Source organism: Nannospalax galili, unplaced genomic scaffold (genome assembly GCF_000622305.1).
Source record: "Nannospalax galili isolate Female #2095 unplaced genomic scaffold, S.galili_v1.0 scaffold114, whole genome shotgun sequence".
In the NCBI taxonomy this organism is placed as follows: domain Eukaryota; kingdom Metazoa; phylum Chordata; class Mammalia; order Rodentia; family Spalacidae; genus Nannospalax; species Nannospalax galili.
Genome location: NW_008336930.1, coordinates 3,511,392 through 3,527,082, shown reverse-complemented (window position 1 = coordinate 3,527,082; position 15,691 = coordinate 3,511,392). Strand labels below are relative to the sequence as shown.

At 47.2% G+C, this 15,691-nt stretch overlaps 1 pseudogene; it reads right to left on the bottom strand.

Moving 5' to 3' along the window:
• Window positions 1–4,845: 4,845 nt before the first annotated feature.
• Window positions 4,846–6,418, bottom strand: LOC103732878 (annotated as a pseudogene).
• Window positions 6,419–15,691: the final 9,273 nt, after the last annotated feature.

Below are 15,691 nucleotides of genomic sequence, written 5' to 3'. Positions count from 1 at the left end.
ATACCTGCCTACACTAAAAAGCTGTAATGTGTGTAAAGTATCATTTGTTTGGGCAACAGTACCCATAACAGGACAGGGACACAGTTTTCTAGTTTTCTCAATACCCTGTAGTCCCCACAACAGCAATCTGCCTTGGAATATCTCAAGAGACATACAAGGCACCTCAGATAATCTCTGCAGGGAGGAGGTAGATGACACAAGGAAACAAGGGCTAAACAGGATGAAGAGCCAGCTTTCCTGAAGCCACTATGAGCTTCTCCCCTCTAGATCCTCACCCAGACCAGGAGCAGTCCCATATTCAAGGCCCCAGGCCTGACTGGGACCAGCATCAATGGCACCACAACCATGGGGGAAACCCACATTATATGTGCCTGCTGTGGCTTCAGGAATGAAGCCCCAGGGACTTACCCCACACAAGGCTACTGGTCCAAGCCTGGGATGGGGGGTAACTTGGTATAAAATGAGCTGTCCTCAGGACTGATTCTTCATGTTCCAGGCATGCATACATGGGGTACACATGCCCCACACTGACCAAATCAGCCTTCATGGGACACAGGTGTGGACACAGGCATACATCCTTGTGGAAGAGCGGCATCCCAGAGGGAGCAGACCTGCTGGCCATGCCCAGGGCCTGAGCTCCATACCCCACTGACCAGCCACTCAGCACAGAGGACTAACCTAAGCCTGGTTCCTCAGCTCATCGCTGCCCCTGCAGACACGTCCATGGAGAATGGGGTCTTCCATCCAGAAACATAGATGTGGAAGCAGTCTCTTACAGGCAGCTTGAGGATTCTGAAATGTTCTGGGTAGGTGATAAAATGGGTTGCCACAAAGATGTGGCCCTTGCACATACCAGAGCTGAAGAACAGCATTTCCTCCTCCCCTACTGGGGGTTAAGGATGACTAGTCTTCAGAAAAGGACGCTAAGTGAGTGACAACTGTGATTCCCTACAACTAATTAGAGCCACAGGCTTCTAGATCTAGGGAGGTTTACAAATGAGCTATCAGAGGCTCAAAGGTTGCTGAAGGTCACACAGATTAGAAGCAGAGAAGAACAGAGAGCCAGCAGGGCCATGTCATGGGCTATGCTGCTTTGGGGGGCTGTGTCTCATTTGAGGGTCACCACCTCATATAAAGCACAGCCAATGAAGACAACCAGCCTGAGCTCTGGGTGTTCCAAGGGAAAGATGACCCAGCAGCTGCCTAAGTCTCACAGCCTGTTCTGGCCAGTTCCCAGGCAGCCAGCCAAACCTGGAATTTTCCAATCAGCCTGCTCCAGTCCGGGAAGCCCCACAGGCATCACTATCTGGACCCAGTCTCTAGGCACTATATGGGAAGAGGAAGCCCTAGAGAGACTGTTGGCCCCGAGGCATCTCTCTATTGCAGACCCACCACAGCCAGGCATGTGCTGTAACCCATGGCCAGTTCAGAGAAGCCAGCTGGAGCCCCAGGCAGGTGCCAGAAAGGCGGGGTATTGATCTCAGAGGTAGCTACCTCTAGGCAGAGCTGTCCCTTTGCTGGTCTCAGAACCCCTGAGGAGCTGCCATTTGGAAGCTTCCTCCACATCCTGGTGATGTTCAGCTTCCCTTTCCTGCTGAAAAACATCTGGCTGGCTTGGCACCTAATCTGGGTAAAAATAGCATGCCATCTTGTGAATGGGCACCATGCCACCATGGCAGATGGAGACTAGTTCCAGCAGCCAAGTGCCTGCAGAATGGTATCAAAGGCATTTGCAGAGGGAAGACCTCACAGCTGGAAGGGTCACAGGGCTGAGAGGCAGGACCCTAGCAAGAAGGGCAAGAAGTGAAATGACAAGAGACAGATGGAGACAGAGGCAGAATCCTCTGCCCTTCCCAGGTAGGACCAGGCAGAAGAGCAGTATACTTAGAATCAGAAGGCTACGAAGTACTATGAAGCCCTGTACCTTCAAGATTAGCTGTGTCATCCTGAGCCCGAAGATTAACACCTTTGAGCTTCTTTAGGCCTCTCGTAAGAATAAACACTCTTTCTCTCAGTAAGCATTTTTGAGTGCCTACCATGTAAGTGTTTTTTTCACAAACAAAAATAAAATGTCACCTAAGACAAGTACCTTGAAGGGAAAGTTTGTGGTGGGATTAGAGTATAGAATGGGGTTGGGGTGATGAGGCAGGGGTAGCTCAGTTAAGAAGGATGAGACCATGAAGACCTGAAGATGAGTGGGCAATTAAATAGAGAAAAAGAAGAAATGGTACATTAAGTCTTTAGTAGTGCCCAGGCCCTGATAAACAGTCACAGGGGAACTTTAATGACTATGTACTGGAAATGAAATTATAACATTAACAGCCTCTTCCATCAAAAGCTTGGGCCACAGGGCTAGGACCTCAGGACCCCAAACAATCATGTCATAAAAGAACATGTAACCTTGTGTCCCCAGTAGGAGAAAAGCCAGATGCAAATGGGAATTAAAAATGACAATACATTGAGAAGCCTGCTAGGCCCATTCAGACTTCTCAGGTGCTGTGGAGTTCAAGGTTCACTCTCTGAACACCCTCTTCTGTGAGCTTTGGGCAACCCCACTGGCCCACACCAGGTCCACATCTGAGCTTTTTCTCTGCCAGGAGCCCCCCACTCAAGTCTCTATCAGCCAGAACCCCTCCCAGGCTGCCTTATCTCCTGCAGGCCCTCATACCCAACACAGAAAGCTTTGTCCTGGGACCAAGCCAGTGTATAAGACCCACAGAATGCCAGGGTCCTCCTCTAAGGCACCACTGTGGTGCCTTCCAGTGGATGCAAAGACTTACCCAAAGGAAAAGACAATGGAAACACAGAGCAAAATTCCCAGGAAAACAGCAGCCATCTGACATCTCCTGTGAGCACAGGACTCTTTCTCACAACTGGAGCCCCTGCATTGGTAACACCCAAGCCACAGGACCCTGACAGTAGGCACTGTGGAAGAGGGTCAGGCAGAAAGGAGCAGCATGGGGGCTGTGATACCAACTCTGTGCCCTCCCCAATGTGCCTGTGGTGTAGAAGTTGCAGGCACCCACTGCACTCCTCTCCCACCCAGCCTTCCCACTGCCATTCCACGTGGAAACCCACTCAGCTATCCCGCCACCTCTGTGAACCTGGAAGGAGGGGCAAGTAACACACCAGGGGATTCCTGTCTTGTAACTGCACCGTGCTCCTGTGAAGGTCCACAGTGGTGGTCAGTCCAAGCATGCACCCTGCACTCAGGTAGTCTTGGGGAACCTTGATAACATCCCTTCTCCAGCCTGGGCCTCTGACATCCAAATCCTTGAATCAACTGTCCTCACATTTATTTGATTGATTGATTGATTGATTGATTGATTGATTGATGATTGATTGATAGGGTTTCATGTAACCCAGGTTGGTTTTGAATGCCCTGGGTCACTGAGGATGACCTTGAACTTCTGATCTTCCTTCTTCTACCTCCCAAGTGCTGGGATTATAAGCGTGTACCACCATTCTAGTTTATACTGGTATTTGGGATCGAAGCCATGACCTTGTTCTCGCTAGCCAAGCACTCTACCAATTGAGCCACATCCCCACCCCTGACATCTTGCTAACAAATGACTTTGCCTTTGGCTAGGAGAGCCAGTTTTTCCTTCCTTGTTCATCCTTCCTTGTCCCCGAAATCACCTCTTCCTCGTAAACCTTTATTCTGTTTGTTAGCTTGCTTTCTTGGGGGAAGCCATATTATAAGACTGCCTGCAAGAGAAATGAGTTTGCAATGGCACATAAGATGGCTTGGTAGTCAAGAGCCCAGAGTGGTCAGCTCTGCCTTCCCCACTAAAGACTGGCAGCTAGAAGGGTCACACAGGGCATCCCTTAGCCCAGTGCCTTCTAAACATGTCAGCAGTGGGACTGGTCTGCAAGCAAGATCCCACATCCTAGACAACTGGTCTACCTCTTGGAAAATAACTTGTATGTCTCTGAGAGATCTTCACTGAAAGGATTTTTGGTACCACTGCCCACTTTGGAAGTCCAAGGGACCACATCATTCCTTCCTGTCCCAGAAGACTGGTTCAATGACCATTTTCCTGGAGCCACCATGTAAAAGAAAGCAAGGATGGGGGCTGTAGTAGTCTAGATGCACAATGATGACCTGTTCACCCCTCTGGGCTTCCAGGTCAGCCTTATAGGACCCTGAGCAATAGCCTTTCCCTCAAACTGAGCCTGCAGTATTTAACTGAGTCCTTGACTAATTGTCCCTGGCTCTGACATCATCTTAACAAATGTCCTTTTCTTTGGCTAGCAGAGCCCATTTCTGTAAGTCCAGGCCCTCACCCATACTCTCAGTATCCCAGCACATGACAAAATGGATGACAGAGGCTGGAGAGATGACTCAATAGTTAAGAGCACTTGCTGCTCTTTCAGAGGTCCCAAGTTTGGTTCCTAGCACATGGCAGCTAATAACCATCTGTAACTCCAGTTCCAGATGTTAACTCCTCAATGGGCAACTGCACCCACATGCACATAACCACACATAGATATATAAGCATGCCCAAAATTAAAAAATAAAAACAAATAATTTTTATGAATGTAAAAATGTATTCTCCTTAATAACAATAATTCCACTAAAATTATGCAAAGCACATTCTATACTTAGAGTGGCAGGAGGGGGGGAGAGGAAGCCAGATTGGCCTGGAAGCATCATTAGTTGACTCTGACAAAGGAAGTCCAGCTGGGCTAAGGGAAGTTGGGGGTGGAGGTCTAGTTGTAAAAAATAAAAATGTGGACTGGTAAAAAAAAAAAAAAAAAGGCCACCCACAAGGAAGCAGGGCGAGCGAGCATATTCCTGGGGAAGCTGGGGGCTCAGCTGGCATGCTGCTGCTGGGTGCGGGCTCAGGCAGGCTATGAGTTGGTAGGGGGTAGGTTTTTATGCTTGAAATACTGTACAACTTGTTGAGGCAGCTCTGCCAACACCGCTTTGGCCAGAATCTTTTTTGCTGCATTTCGGAACTCTTGGAAGGGCACAAATTGAACAAATGTCTCGGGCTGCTTCCTCACCTGTGTATGAGCTTAGCCTACGGCTGTCCCCATCCAGAAACTCCATGGCAGCAAAGTCTGCATTGCCCACACCCACAACGATAATAGACATGGGCAGCTTGGAGACCTGCACCACAGCATGCTGAGTCTCCTCCATGTCACTGATGACCCCGTCCGTGAAGATGAGAAGGATGAAGTACTGCATGGCTGTCCGCTGCTGTGTGGCCTAGGCTGCAAACTGGGCCACATGGTTAACGATGGGAGAGAAGTTAGTAAGACCAGAGAAGCGGATGTGGGGCAAGCAGGCCGAGTATGCCTGAGTGATGCCATCCACACCTGAGCAGAATGAGTTGGTGGGGCTGAAGTTGATAACAAACTCATGGGATACCTTCCAATCTGGTGGCAACTGAGCTCCAAACCCCAGAGTAGGAAATATCTTATTACTGTCATAGTCCTGAATGATCTGTCCCACTGCCCAGATGGCCGACAAGTATTCATTGGTGCCCATGGGGTTGATATAGTGTAATGAAGAAGGGACGAGGGGATTCCCATTGGAGGCAGTGAAGTCTATTCCGACTGTGAACATGAGCTGGCAGTCTCCCAGGATGTAGTCCAGGAATGAGTAGTTGCGGTATATCTTACATGACCGCAGGATGATGATGCCGGAGTTCTTGTTTTTCTTCTTCCTTTGCCTCTTGAGATTGCTCTCTAATGAAGTTATGGCCTCCACCATTGTCATAGTCATAACACATGACCTGGATGGGCTTCTCCAGATCCCCATCACACAAGGACACCAATGGCACAGTAAATGGTTTCCACACAGGGTCCAGAGTGTATTTGATCACCTCAGTCCTGTGGACCAGCATCCATTTGCCATCATGCCCAGGCTTGTAAAACTCAAAAAATAGGTCTGACTTCCCAAAGAGGTCCTTCTTATCCAATTTCCCGCCTGCCAGGCTCAGTGTGATGACACAGTTGTCAGACATTGGGCAACAATAGTAATCAAGCCCTTCCCTGCAGGTTTGTCCTTCATCAGCAGCAGAGGCTGAATGATTTTCTTGCTGGAGACAGTCATGCCCAGGCTACAGGAGAACTGGCCCAGGAAGTCATGCTCATCCAGCTGCGCCCACTGGACTTGTCCTGGTCAAAGAGGGTGAACTTGAGCTTCTGTACCTCCTCAAAGTGGTAAACTGAACGAACTTCCTGGAGAAAGCAGGATTAAGGTTGTTGATGGCTGTTTCTGTTCTGTGGTACTCCATCCACCTGCCATTGTCTTCTGTAAAGAGGATGCAAAAGGGGTCAGACTTGGAGGTGACATCCTGGTCCAGCAAGTTCTGGCCACTCACAGTTCCACCTCGCACACACAGCACTGGGAGCCCAAGGGGATAGGCCCTGCAGCTGGGGCACCCCCATCAGGAATGTAGGCCATGGGGGTTGGTGGTGGCGGCAACAGCACTTCCTGGCAGTCTTCTGGCAAGAAGCTTCCAAGCATCCTGCAGCCTCAGCTCGCGGTGGCCTGTGCTCTGGGCCGCCGGGGCATCTCGGTGCTGCGCTGCTCTGCCAGGCCACGGACGGGCTCAGGGCACTGCATGAGTGGCCATGTCCACCCATGGGCTCGAGGAGGCTGGGGCCGCCTGCCTCCAGGCAGCCTCGGCGGCCCGGGCTCAAAAAAACAAATCGTTTTTAAAGAATGGATGATAGTAGAGATTACTCCTAAGAATGGGCCTGGAGCTCTGCCCTGTGCTTCACCTCAGTAGTGGCTCTTTTGTTATCTGTGAGTGCCATAGGCCCAGGAAGAGCTGTTTGGAAGTTTTGACGGCCATGTAGACATCAAGACTTGGTCTTCCCTTTCTCTTTCCCAGGCCATAATAGTCTCAGACAGTGACATCATGGCTCTGGCTTATTCCTCATCATAGCTCTCCTGTCCACTAGATAGCAGTGGGCCTGTGTGAGTTATGTATTCACAGTAAATGAGTGGTCTGGTGAGGAAGGGGTTAAGCATGTCCTGTTCTGACAGGATGATCAGTTCTGCAGCTCACTGTGTGATCTTGGACAAGTCACTTAACCACTGTAGGCTTCAGCTTTCCCATCCATCCATACACTGGGATTAAGGTAAAGGCCAACTCAATTAGTTTGGAGAGAAGCAAATGCAAAGATGTAGGCTTGAGGCAGGAGGATCAGGAGCTGAAGGCCAGCCTGGGCTATAAATCAGACCCGCTCAAAAAAAAGATAAAAAGCAGGGAGTGGAGAGGTGGTTCAGCTGTTAAGAGCACTGGCTGCTCTTACAGAGGACCTGGGTTTGGTTCCCAGCACCCACACAGTGGCTAACTGTAACTCCAGTTCCAGGGGATCTAACACCCTCTTCTGCCCTCCACATGCACTGCACATACATGGTACACTTATATACATACTGACAAAAGACTCATTCATAAAATAAAAATAACTCAATAAAGCAAAATAAAACAAAGTTTGGGAATAAAAGCCTGAGATTGCAGTGCAGTCCTAGGAAAGAGCTGGCAAACTTGAGACGGTTCAGAGTGAAAATCAGTCTTCAGCAAAGTTCTCCTTTCCCAGGAGGGCAGCTACCTCAATATCCCAGCTAAAGGCATGGCAGCAGGTGAGGCTCCTGTCTGAGGCAAAGGTGGGTTTGGAATGGAGCAGCTGTATTACAGAAGATCCAAGAAGCACTTTCTTAAGCCTGCCTGGCCTGTATGAACCTCAAAAGGTAGAGCTCAGTGCTTCAGTGCTGTGTATGTTGCCTTTAGACCAGACAAGACTATGAAATCATGACAGTCTTCAAGTCAATGTGTACATCCAATGGGGTCATTGACCTTTCCTCCTGTGAAAACTGGGGAGCCAATACTATTTTATTTTATTTTATTTATTTATTTATGGTGTGTGTGTGTGTGTGTGTGTGTGTGTGTGTACACGACACTGTGTATATGTGGAGGACAGATATGGTGTGTGTGTGTGTGTGTGTGTGTGTGTGTGTGTGTACATGCCACAGTGTACATATGGAGGTCAGAGGACAAATTTCAGGAGTCTGCTCTTCCTTTCCACCTTGCTGAGGCGGGATCTCTTGTTTCTGCCACAGTGCAGTGTCCTCCAGGCTGGCGGGGTGGACCCTTGAACTTCCAGCCCATTCACCTGTCTCCACCTTATAGGTGCACCTCACCACATCTGGCATTTTATATGGATTCCAGGCATTGAATACAGGCTATCAGGCTTATATGACAAGCACTTTTACCCAATGAATCATCTTCCCAGCCCTGGGAATCTCTTATTAAAATGTGGGTACATCTTTCCATCAGTACAGCTTTGAGTGGAGGTCATGAACTCAGGAAACTTTGCCAACTCTATGCCCCTCCTGAAGACTTACACAGGCATAATAAAGGTTCTACAAAATCTTGAAAGACAGAGACTTATTAGACTTAGTTCAACCCCATTTCCCAAATTTCTTTAGCTACACACTTCTCTGGTTAGAATGCTTTTGTCTTTTCAGATAGAGAAATTGGTTTCTGTTGCTTGCACCCAAATCCCAACCAATTCAAATTCAACTCACAAGAGAGGTGCAGGTGTCACTCCAGTGGCTGATGACCACGTGAGTGCTTCACGGAGTGTGCCTTGGCAATGCCACACTGTGGAGGGCTGCTCTGGCTGTGAACTCTGGGGTACTGAAACAGTGACTGGTCCATAAGGAGAGGCAGAAGGATGAGAGTAGGGTAGGACAGGGCAAGATCTTCTTCTACCATGTGCCATGCAGTCCAGCAGCTCGGTCCACAGTATCCCTGGAGGACAAACTGGGAAAGCCCTCATCCCAGCCTCCTCCCCCAATCCTGAAGTTCAGCCAACCTCAGTCCAGAAGAAAACACCTTCTCACACCTTCCCTCAAAGGAGAAACCTTTAGCTGCCATGACCACAGGCAGAGGCTAGTTCCTCTGAACTTTCCCTTGTATTCTGCCCATAACACACTGGTAATGTCTGCTCCATACCAGGCTCCAGGCACAGAATGAGAAACTAGCGATGCCACAGCTGTTTTGTGCACCATCTAGATTCCTGTAAGAAACATTAAAGATTAGTCTTTTCTTTCAAAGTCCATAAAACTTTTGTTATGACAAGGAATTCTAATCTTTTACTCCACCCCCCACCCTCACCCCCACACCCTGCAAGACTTCTGTTTACAAAAAGGCCTTGATGCTTTTGCAGACCCTGACCATCAGAGGAGGGCAGTTGAGCCCTTCCTCCTCTTTGGTCAGCCCTCTTTCCCCTTCCTTTGTGCTGATTCTTTCAAACTAGCCAATTGGGAAAGACTGAGGTCAGGTATCAGTCAATGGAGAAAAGACACAGTGCTTTGTGATAAAAACTTATCAGACTTCCAGTTTGGGTGTCCTTGTTTATCGCTAACGAAACATACCCTCTTGCAAAAGTAAAAGCTTCCTGGCCCAGTTACTTTTGTTTTGTCTCAAGTTCTTTGTGTAGTATTCTTAGGGTCCTTGGACTTCAGATTTTATGTCTAACATCCCTATCCACTGGGCTTCTCTGCTATAGAGTAGCAGTAGGTGTCTCCAAGCCCTGTTCAGTCACTTGAGAGATGGAGACTTTTGGGAGCATTCTTGCCAGTTTGGGACTACTCTCAATCCTCCTCTGCATCCTGGGGACCATGGTAAGGTGCCTTTTATAGGGGTCCACAGAAGAGCCGAGGTCCCACTTATGGCTCTCATTAATGTATCCTGAACTGGCTTGTCCACCTCTCTGTTGCTTTTCCCTTTCTCCCTGTTCTAAGAATAATTTTTTTCAGAATAAATTCTCTGAAATTCAGTATTCTCCAGGGACTAGCTCCCTGACAGGTTATCTAATCCCAAGTAGGCAGCCCTAAACACAGGGACACAGAGCACCACTGAATGAACTCAGTATGTGTGTATATCAAAAAGAGGACAAGAAATTGAGAAGCAGTCAAGGGACATCAGAGGAGCTGGTGGCAGACTGGGAGAGATGAAAATACAAAGATAATACTCGTGTATGCAATTCTCAAAAATAAAAAAATAAATTTGAGGATAGAGAGATAGCTCAGCAGTTAAGAGCACCATTGCAGAGACCCAGGTTCTGTTCCCAGCATCCACATGGCAGCTAACAACCATTCATAACCCCAGTTCCAGGGGATCCGATACCCTTTTTTTACCTCCATGGGCATTGCATGACACAGGTGCACTTACATACATGCAAGCAATATACTCATACACATAAAATTTTTTAAATTAAATAATAAGTTCCCTACACATTATCTTTTGCCTCCCTCTGCTTTTCAGGAAAACCCAAGGTAGTATTTTCCAGGAACAATAGCATTTGTAGCAATTAAGATGACATATGCTAAAAGAAAAATGTCCAACATCCTTAGCCATGGGAAAACGCAAATCAAAACTGCTTTGAGATTCCATCTCACCCCAGTCAGAATGGCCACCATTAAAAAAACAAAGAACACCAAATGTTGGTGAGGATACAGGGAAAGGAACCCTATCTACTTTTGGCGAGATTGTGAACTAGTACAGCCACTATAGAAATCAGTATGGAGGTTTAGATAAACTAAAATCAGAACTACCATAGTAGTTCCTGCCTGACTTACCTGGAAAGTGCCTCCAAGCACGAATGCCTGACCTTATTCAGAACATGACCTTTGGCATAGTTACCTGGAGTAAAAACTACCCCCAAGTTTTTTCCATATGATAATTAGGCATTGCCCCATAGTCGGATGATAGGATCCTGCTACCACGTGTAAATAAAGCATACTATGAGCACCTATCAGCTGAAACTTTGGCTGCTGCCTCCACACTATATTTTCCCAAACTCCCACTGAGTAAACGGAGCCGTTTCACTGAATCTGGAGCTGTATCACTGAATCTGCCTCTCTGGAAGGGCTTTCTTCCGTCAGTGCTCACTGGCCGTCCTGACCCCGTTTGTTGCTTCTGCTCCCTTTGTCCTCATGGACCAGTGGCCAACGACCCATGAGGGAAGGGAGAGACCCCACACCATAGGACCCAGCAATACCACTCCTGGGTACACAAAAGGGTTTTAAACTGCATACCACAGAGACACCTGCAAACCCATGTTGGTTGTGCTATTATTCACAACGGCCAAACCACGGATCAGCCTAGATGCCCAGCACCAGACGAATGGAGAAAGAAACTATGGTGTATATGCACCACAGTGTTTTGCTTGGCCATGAGGAACAACCAAATCATGTCCTTTTCAAGAAAATTAATGGAACTAGAATCATCATGTTCAATGAAATAAGCCAGACTCAGAAAGACTCATGTGGATCTAGAGGTGAAGAGAAGACATTAAAAATAGAAGGGAAGCTATTAAGGAAGAGGAAGGGAACAGTAGGAGGCAGAAAGGGGAGGAATTATGATTAAAAATATGCATGTATTAAGATGCAAAGTGAAACCCATCATTTTGTACAATTAATATGAGCTAACAAATATACTTCTATTTATTGATTTTTATATATCAGAGCAAGGAGGAATGACAGACAAGCCTGACACCAACTTCATTTTAGGAAAGAACTCAGAGGTCCATTGGATCACCAAGTGCCACACAGGGAGGGAAAAAAACACACGTCAGAGTTGCTGTTCCTTAATGTGCCAGCTCAGGGTCTGGGAGTCTCCACCCCACCTCAAGGCTGAACTGAACGCTCCAAGTTCTCTTCAGCAGGGTTTGATGAACATTCAAATTATCTGCCTTAGGAATGGGAAGGAGTGAAGATGAGGATAGAATTGCTAAGAGGCCACAACAGCGGCAGATGCCCTAGAGTAGAGACCATGCATGTGGCTTTGGCTGGAAACAAGAAAATGCGGTCTGGCAGAAACCTGGGGCCAAGAGGTGTGGGTGTTGGAGAGAAATGAAGGGAAGCCTCATCCACAACCATGTGGCTGGAGCCCTGTGATTATTGACTTAGGACACCAGGTAGTGATATAGTGGCTCCGTGGGAAAAGGAAACAAGAATGAGACGACTTGAGAACTGAGGATTACAAATGGTTTAGCTGGTCCTGATTCTGGACCTCATACCTGGAGACCAGGGAGAATTGGTGCCCCAGGCTGGGGACTCCATTCCTGAGCCAAGCCACCCATTCCCCTTTTTTGGTTGTCAGTTTTTAAAAGATTGTTTTTTCTCTTGGAAAGAGATGAATTTCAAATGAGCTACTAATTAAGGCAATGAAGGGCTAGAAAGGAAGCAGTAAACTTAGCTGTGCTCAGCATCTGCAGTGTAGGAACCAGGACGGCCCCAGCTCGGCCCAATGCTATGCAGGTGAAAAACAACTCTCTACTGGGCCAGTCATTACCTTAAGCTGTGTCTATCCCAAGCTTAAAGATGTGTTTTCTTGATTTTTTAAAATATTTATTATTTTTATTTTATGTGTATATGTGTATTGCCTGCATGTAGGTAAATGCACCCATGTCATGCAATGCCTGCAGGTGACAGAAGACACTGTCAGATCCCCTGGAACTGGAGTTACTGACAGTTGTTAGCTGCCATGTGGGTGCTGGGATTCGAACCCTCATCTTCTGCAAGAACAGCCAGTGTTCTTACCCGCTGAGCCATCTCTCCAGCCCCGAAAGATGTGTTTTTAAGGATGGAAATGTAGTTCAGTCAGCAGAGTACTGACGTAGCATGCACAGAGCTCTGGGTTGGATCCCTAACACCCCATAAACCATGTGGTGCATGCCTGCAACTCCAGCATTTGGGAGGAAAAGGAAGGAGGATTAGAAGTTCAAGGTCATCACTGTCTACATGGTGAGTTCGAGGCCAGCCTGGACTATGTGAAACCTGTCTTAAAAATGGGATGAGGGTGATGAGATGGCTTGATGAGGTAACCTCTATGTCTATGACCTGAGTTTAAAACCAGAACCCATATGATAGAAGCCTATCTAACCTTCATATGTGTGCAGTGGCATACATACACACACACACACACACACACACACACACACGCAAATAAATGTTTAAAAATTAAAAGTAATAAAAAGGAAAGGAGACTTTTTAACAAGTGGCCTCATATACCCAGACACCCTGACACCAATCTCCCACATGGCAGGCTCATTCTTCCTTGCTGTGGAAAGCAGAAACTAATGTGTGCTCTGTTGAGAGAGAGTGCATTAAGAATCCTAGCAGAAATGGAGGAGGGGCAGTGCAGATTGTACAACAAGAGGACAGTGAGTTCAAGGACAGCCTGGGCTACCTAGCAAGTCCAGCCTGGGCTTACGTAGTGAGTTCAACCTGGGCTACCTAGTGAATCCAGCCTGGGCTACCTAGTGAATTTGAGGTAAGTCTGGGTTATTTAGTAAGATCACATATCAGAAAACTAAACAGAAAAAAAAAAAAAAACTTTTGCTGAAATTTCCCCCTAGGAATTTATCCTAAGCAAAAGATCAGACCTCAAGGATACTCCAGTCTCACTCACTTGGAGAAAATGAAAGCTAATTCCAGGGCCCAACACCTGAGGCAGTCAATGACAACCAGCCCCATACTGACTGGGAAACTGCGGACTCTTGTAGAAACCGAGAGCATGAGGAAGACTGATGGCGAAAAGCCCCCGCTGTGCCTCTGCAGCACAATGTCCAAGAATCCTCCTGAGGAAGTGGAACTTGTACATGCTCCTTGATCATATGATATACCTCCAACAGATCAGAGACTGTGACAAGGTGCCTGTTCTGAGCCCAGGCTGAACAAGCCTTGAGCTTGCCTACTTGTTCTGTCTCTCTTCTTCTACCCATGTGCCCTAGAATCCTGCCAGTGCCGTGTGCACAGCCCAAATAAGCCTGTGGTGTGCACGAGAGGGTCAGTGATGCTGAAGCATCCTGGTCCCACCTCCCTGCAGTTGAACCTCACAGGCAACATCCACTGAGTTTGGCAGAGCCACCATCCACCACCACTCACTACAGAAATGTCAATGGGCCTAGCAGGACCTGGAGCCATTGACTGACCTGGACTTGAAAGCAATAGAGAATACTCATTCTTAAAGGTAGCAATTCTCTGAGTGTGGTTTGGGGCCTCTTAAAGGTCCATAAGATTCTACGAGGGGATCTGAGGTACAAAGCATAGGGGCTAGTGTAATAACCTAGGACTCCACTTGGTTTGGGCTACGCATACACCCCTCTTCTAATAATGCACTTGGCACTCAGACCCATACCTGCACTACCAATAATGTTGACATTAAGATCCATGCCTGCACATAGTACGCACATACACCCCCGCTTTGAATAATGCACCCAACAGCTTATTAGCAACCTAAGCCCCACACCTGCATCGAATGAGTTGCATGCACACCTCACTTTGAACAAGGAAATAAGTTTCTCCTCCCCCTTTCCTCCCCTTAATGATCATCAAACTCAGACAGATCCTATTCAATAATATACCAGTTGTAACCAGGTACAGAAGGTAGAAAGCCTATCTAGTTGGAACTAGTCTGGGTATATGTGCAATAGGGCAAAGTGTGTCCTCAAAATGAACTTTTAGGGAGACTCCCCTATTTACCATCTTATGTATAACTGGGCATGCTTATGATTAAAATCAGATGCATTATGGGACAGGATATGTACAGTAATGACTATATAGCTTAATTTGTCAATCAAAATAGAGAACCACCCAAACCACACCCCTCAGCAACCAAACTCTTCCTTCTTTTGAGCCCCGTAAGAGGAAGCCCCAACAACAATCAGGGCCATTGAGTACCCTCACTCATGTGGCCACTGTCAGTCTTGACAGTGTATGTGACCTGCTCTGTCCCTTTGCTTTGAATAAAGTTTCCCTAATTTATGTGGGCTTTTATTTCATCCTTGAAAATGCCCCAGCCCCAACCCCAGTAATAGATCTGTAAGGTCAAAATTCTTTTAGTAAGGCTGCTAATTAAGATGCCATTTGCCTTGTTCATTTTCCATCTGTCAGAAGTGAACAGTACAGTCTTCCAGAAGCTACGTGTTCTAATTTGCTTCCCTGTTGCTGTGGTAAAAGACTAATCAAAAGCAACTTGGGAAGGAAAGAGTTTATTTGACTTACTGTCACAGTTCACCATCCAGGGAAGCCAAGGCAGGAACTCAAGCAGGAACCTGGAGGCAGGACCACAGAGGAACACTGCTCACTGGCTGATTTCTCTGGGCTTGCTCAGCTATCCTCCTTATACATCCCAGGCCCACCTGCCCATAGTGGGCCCTCCAGCATCAATTAGTAATTAAGAAAATGCTTCATAGCCATGGCTACAGGCCAAGCAGATGAAATTCTTCAATTGAAGTTCCCTCTTCCAAGGTGACTCAGTTTTGTATCAAATTGACAAAAACTAACCAGTACACCATTGTTTTCAATTTTTTGCTTAGCATTAATTTCTAGTATATTAAATACTGATAGATATGGCTGGTACAACTCTGTGGTGATACCAGTAGAATGGACCAAGAACCCTTACAGAAGCTGAGCATGGTGGCACGTACATGTAACCCAGACCTGGGGAGGCTGAGGTAGGAGATCACAAGCCCAAGGCCAGCATGGCTATACAGTGAGTTCAAGGGAGTATACATGTACAAGAGTCCTGAGACCCAGACAGTAGGAGAAGCTGCTGGGTTCAGGATAATTTGTTTTGGAACAATATATATGTCATTAGGATGCAAATGCCTGGGACTGATGTGGAACTGGGTTGTACTAGAATGTGCTTCAAAG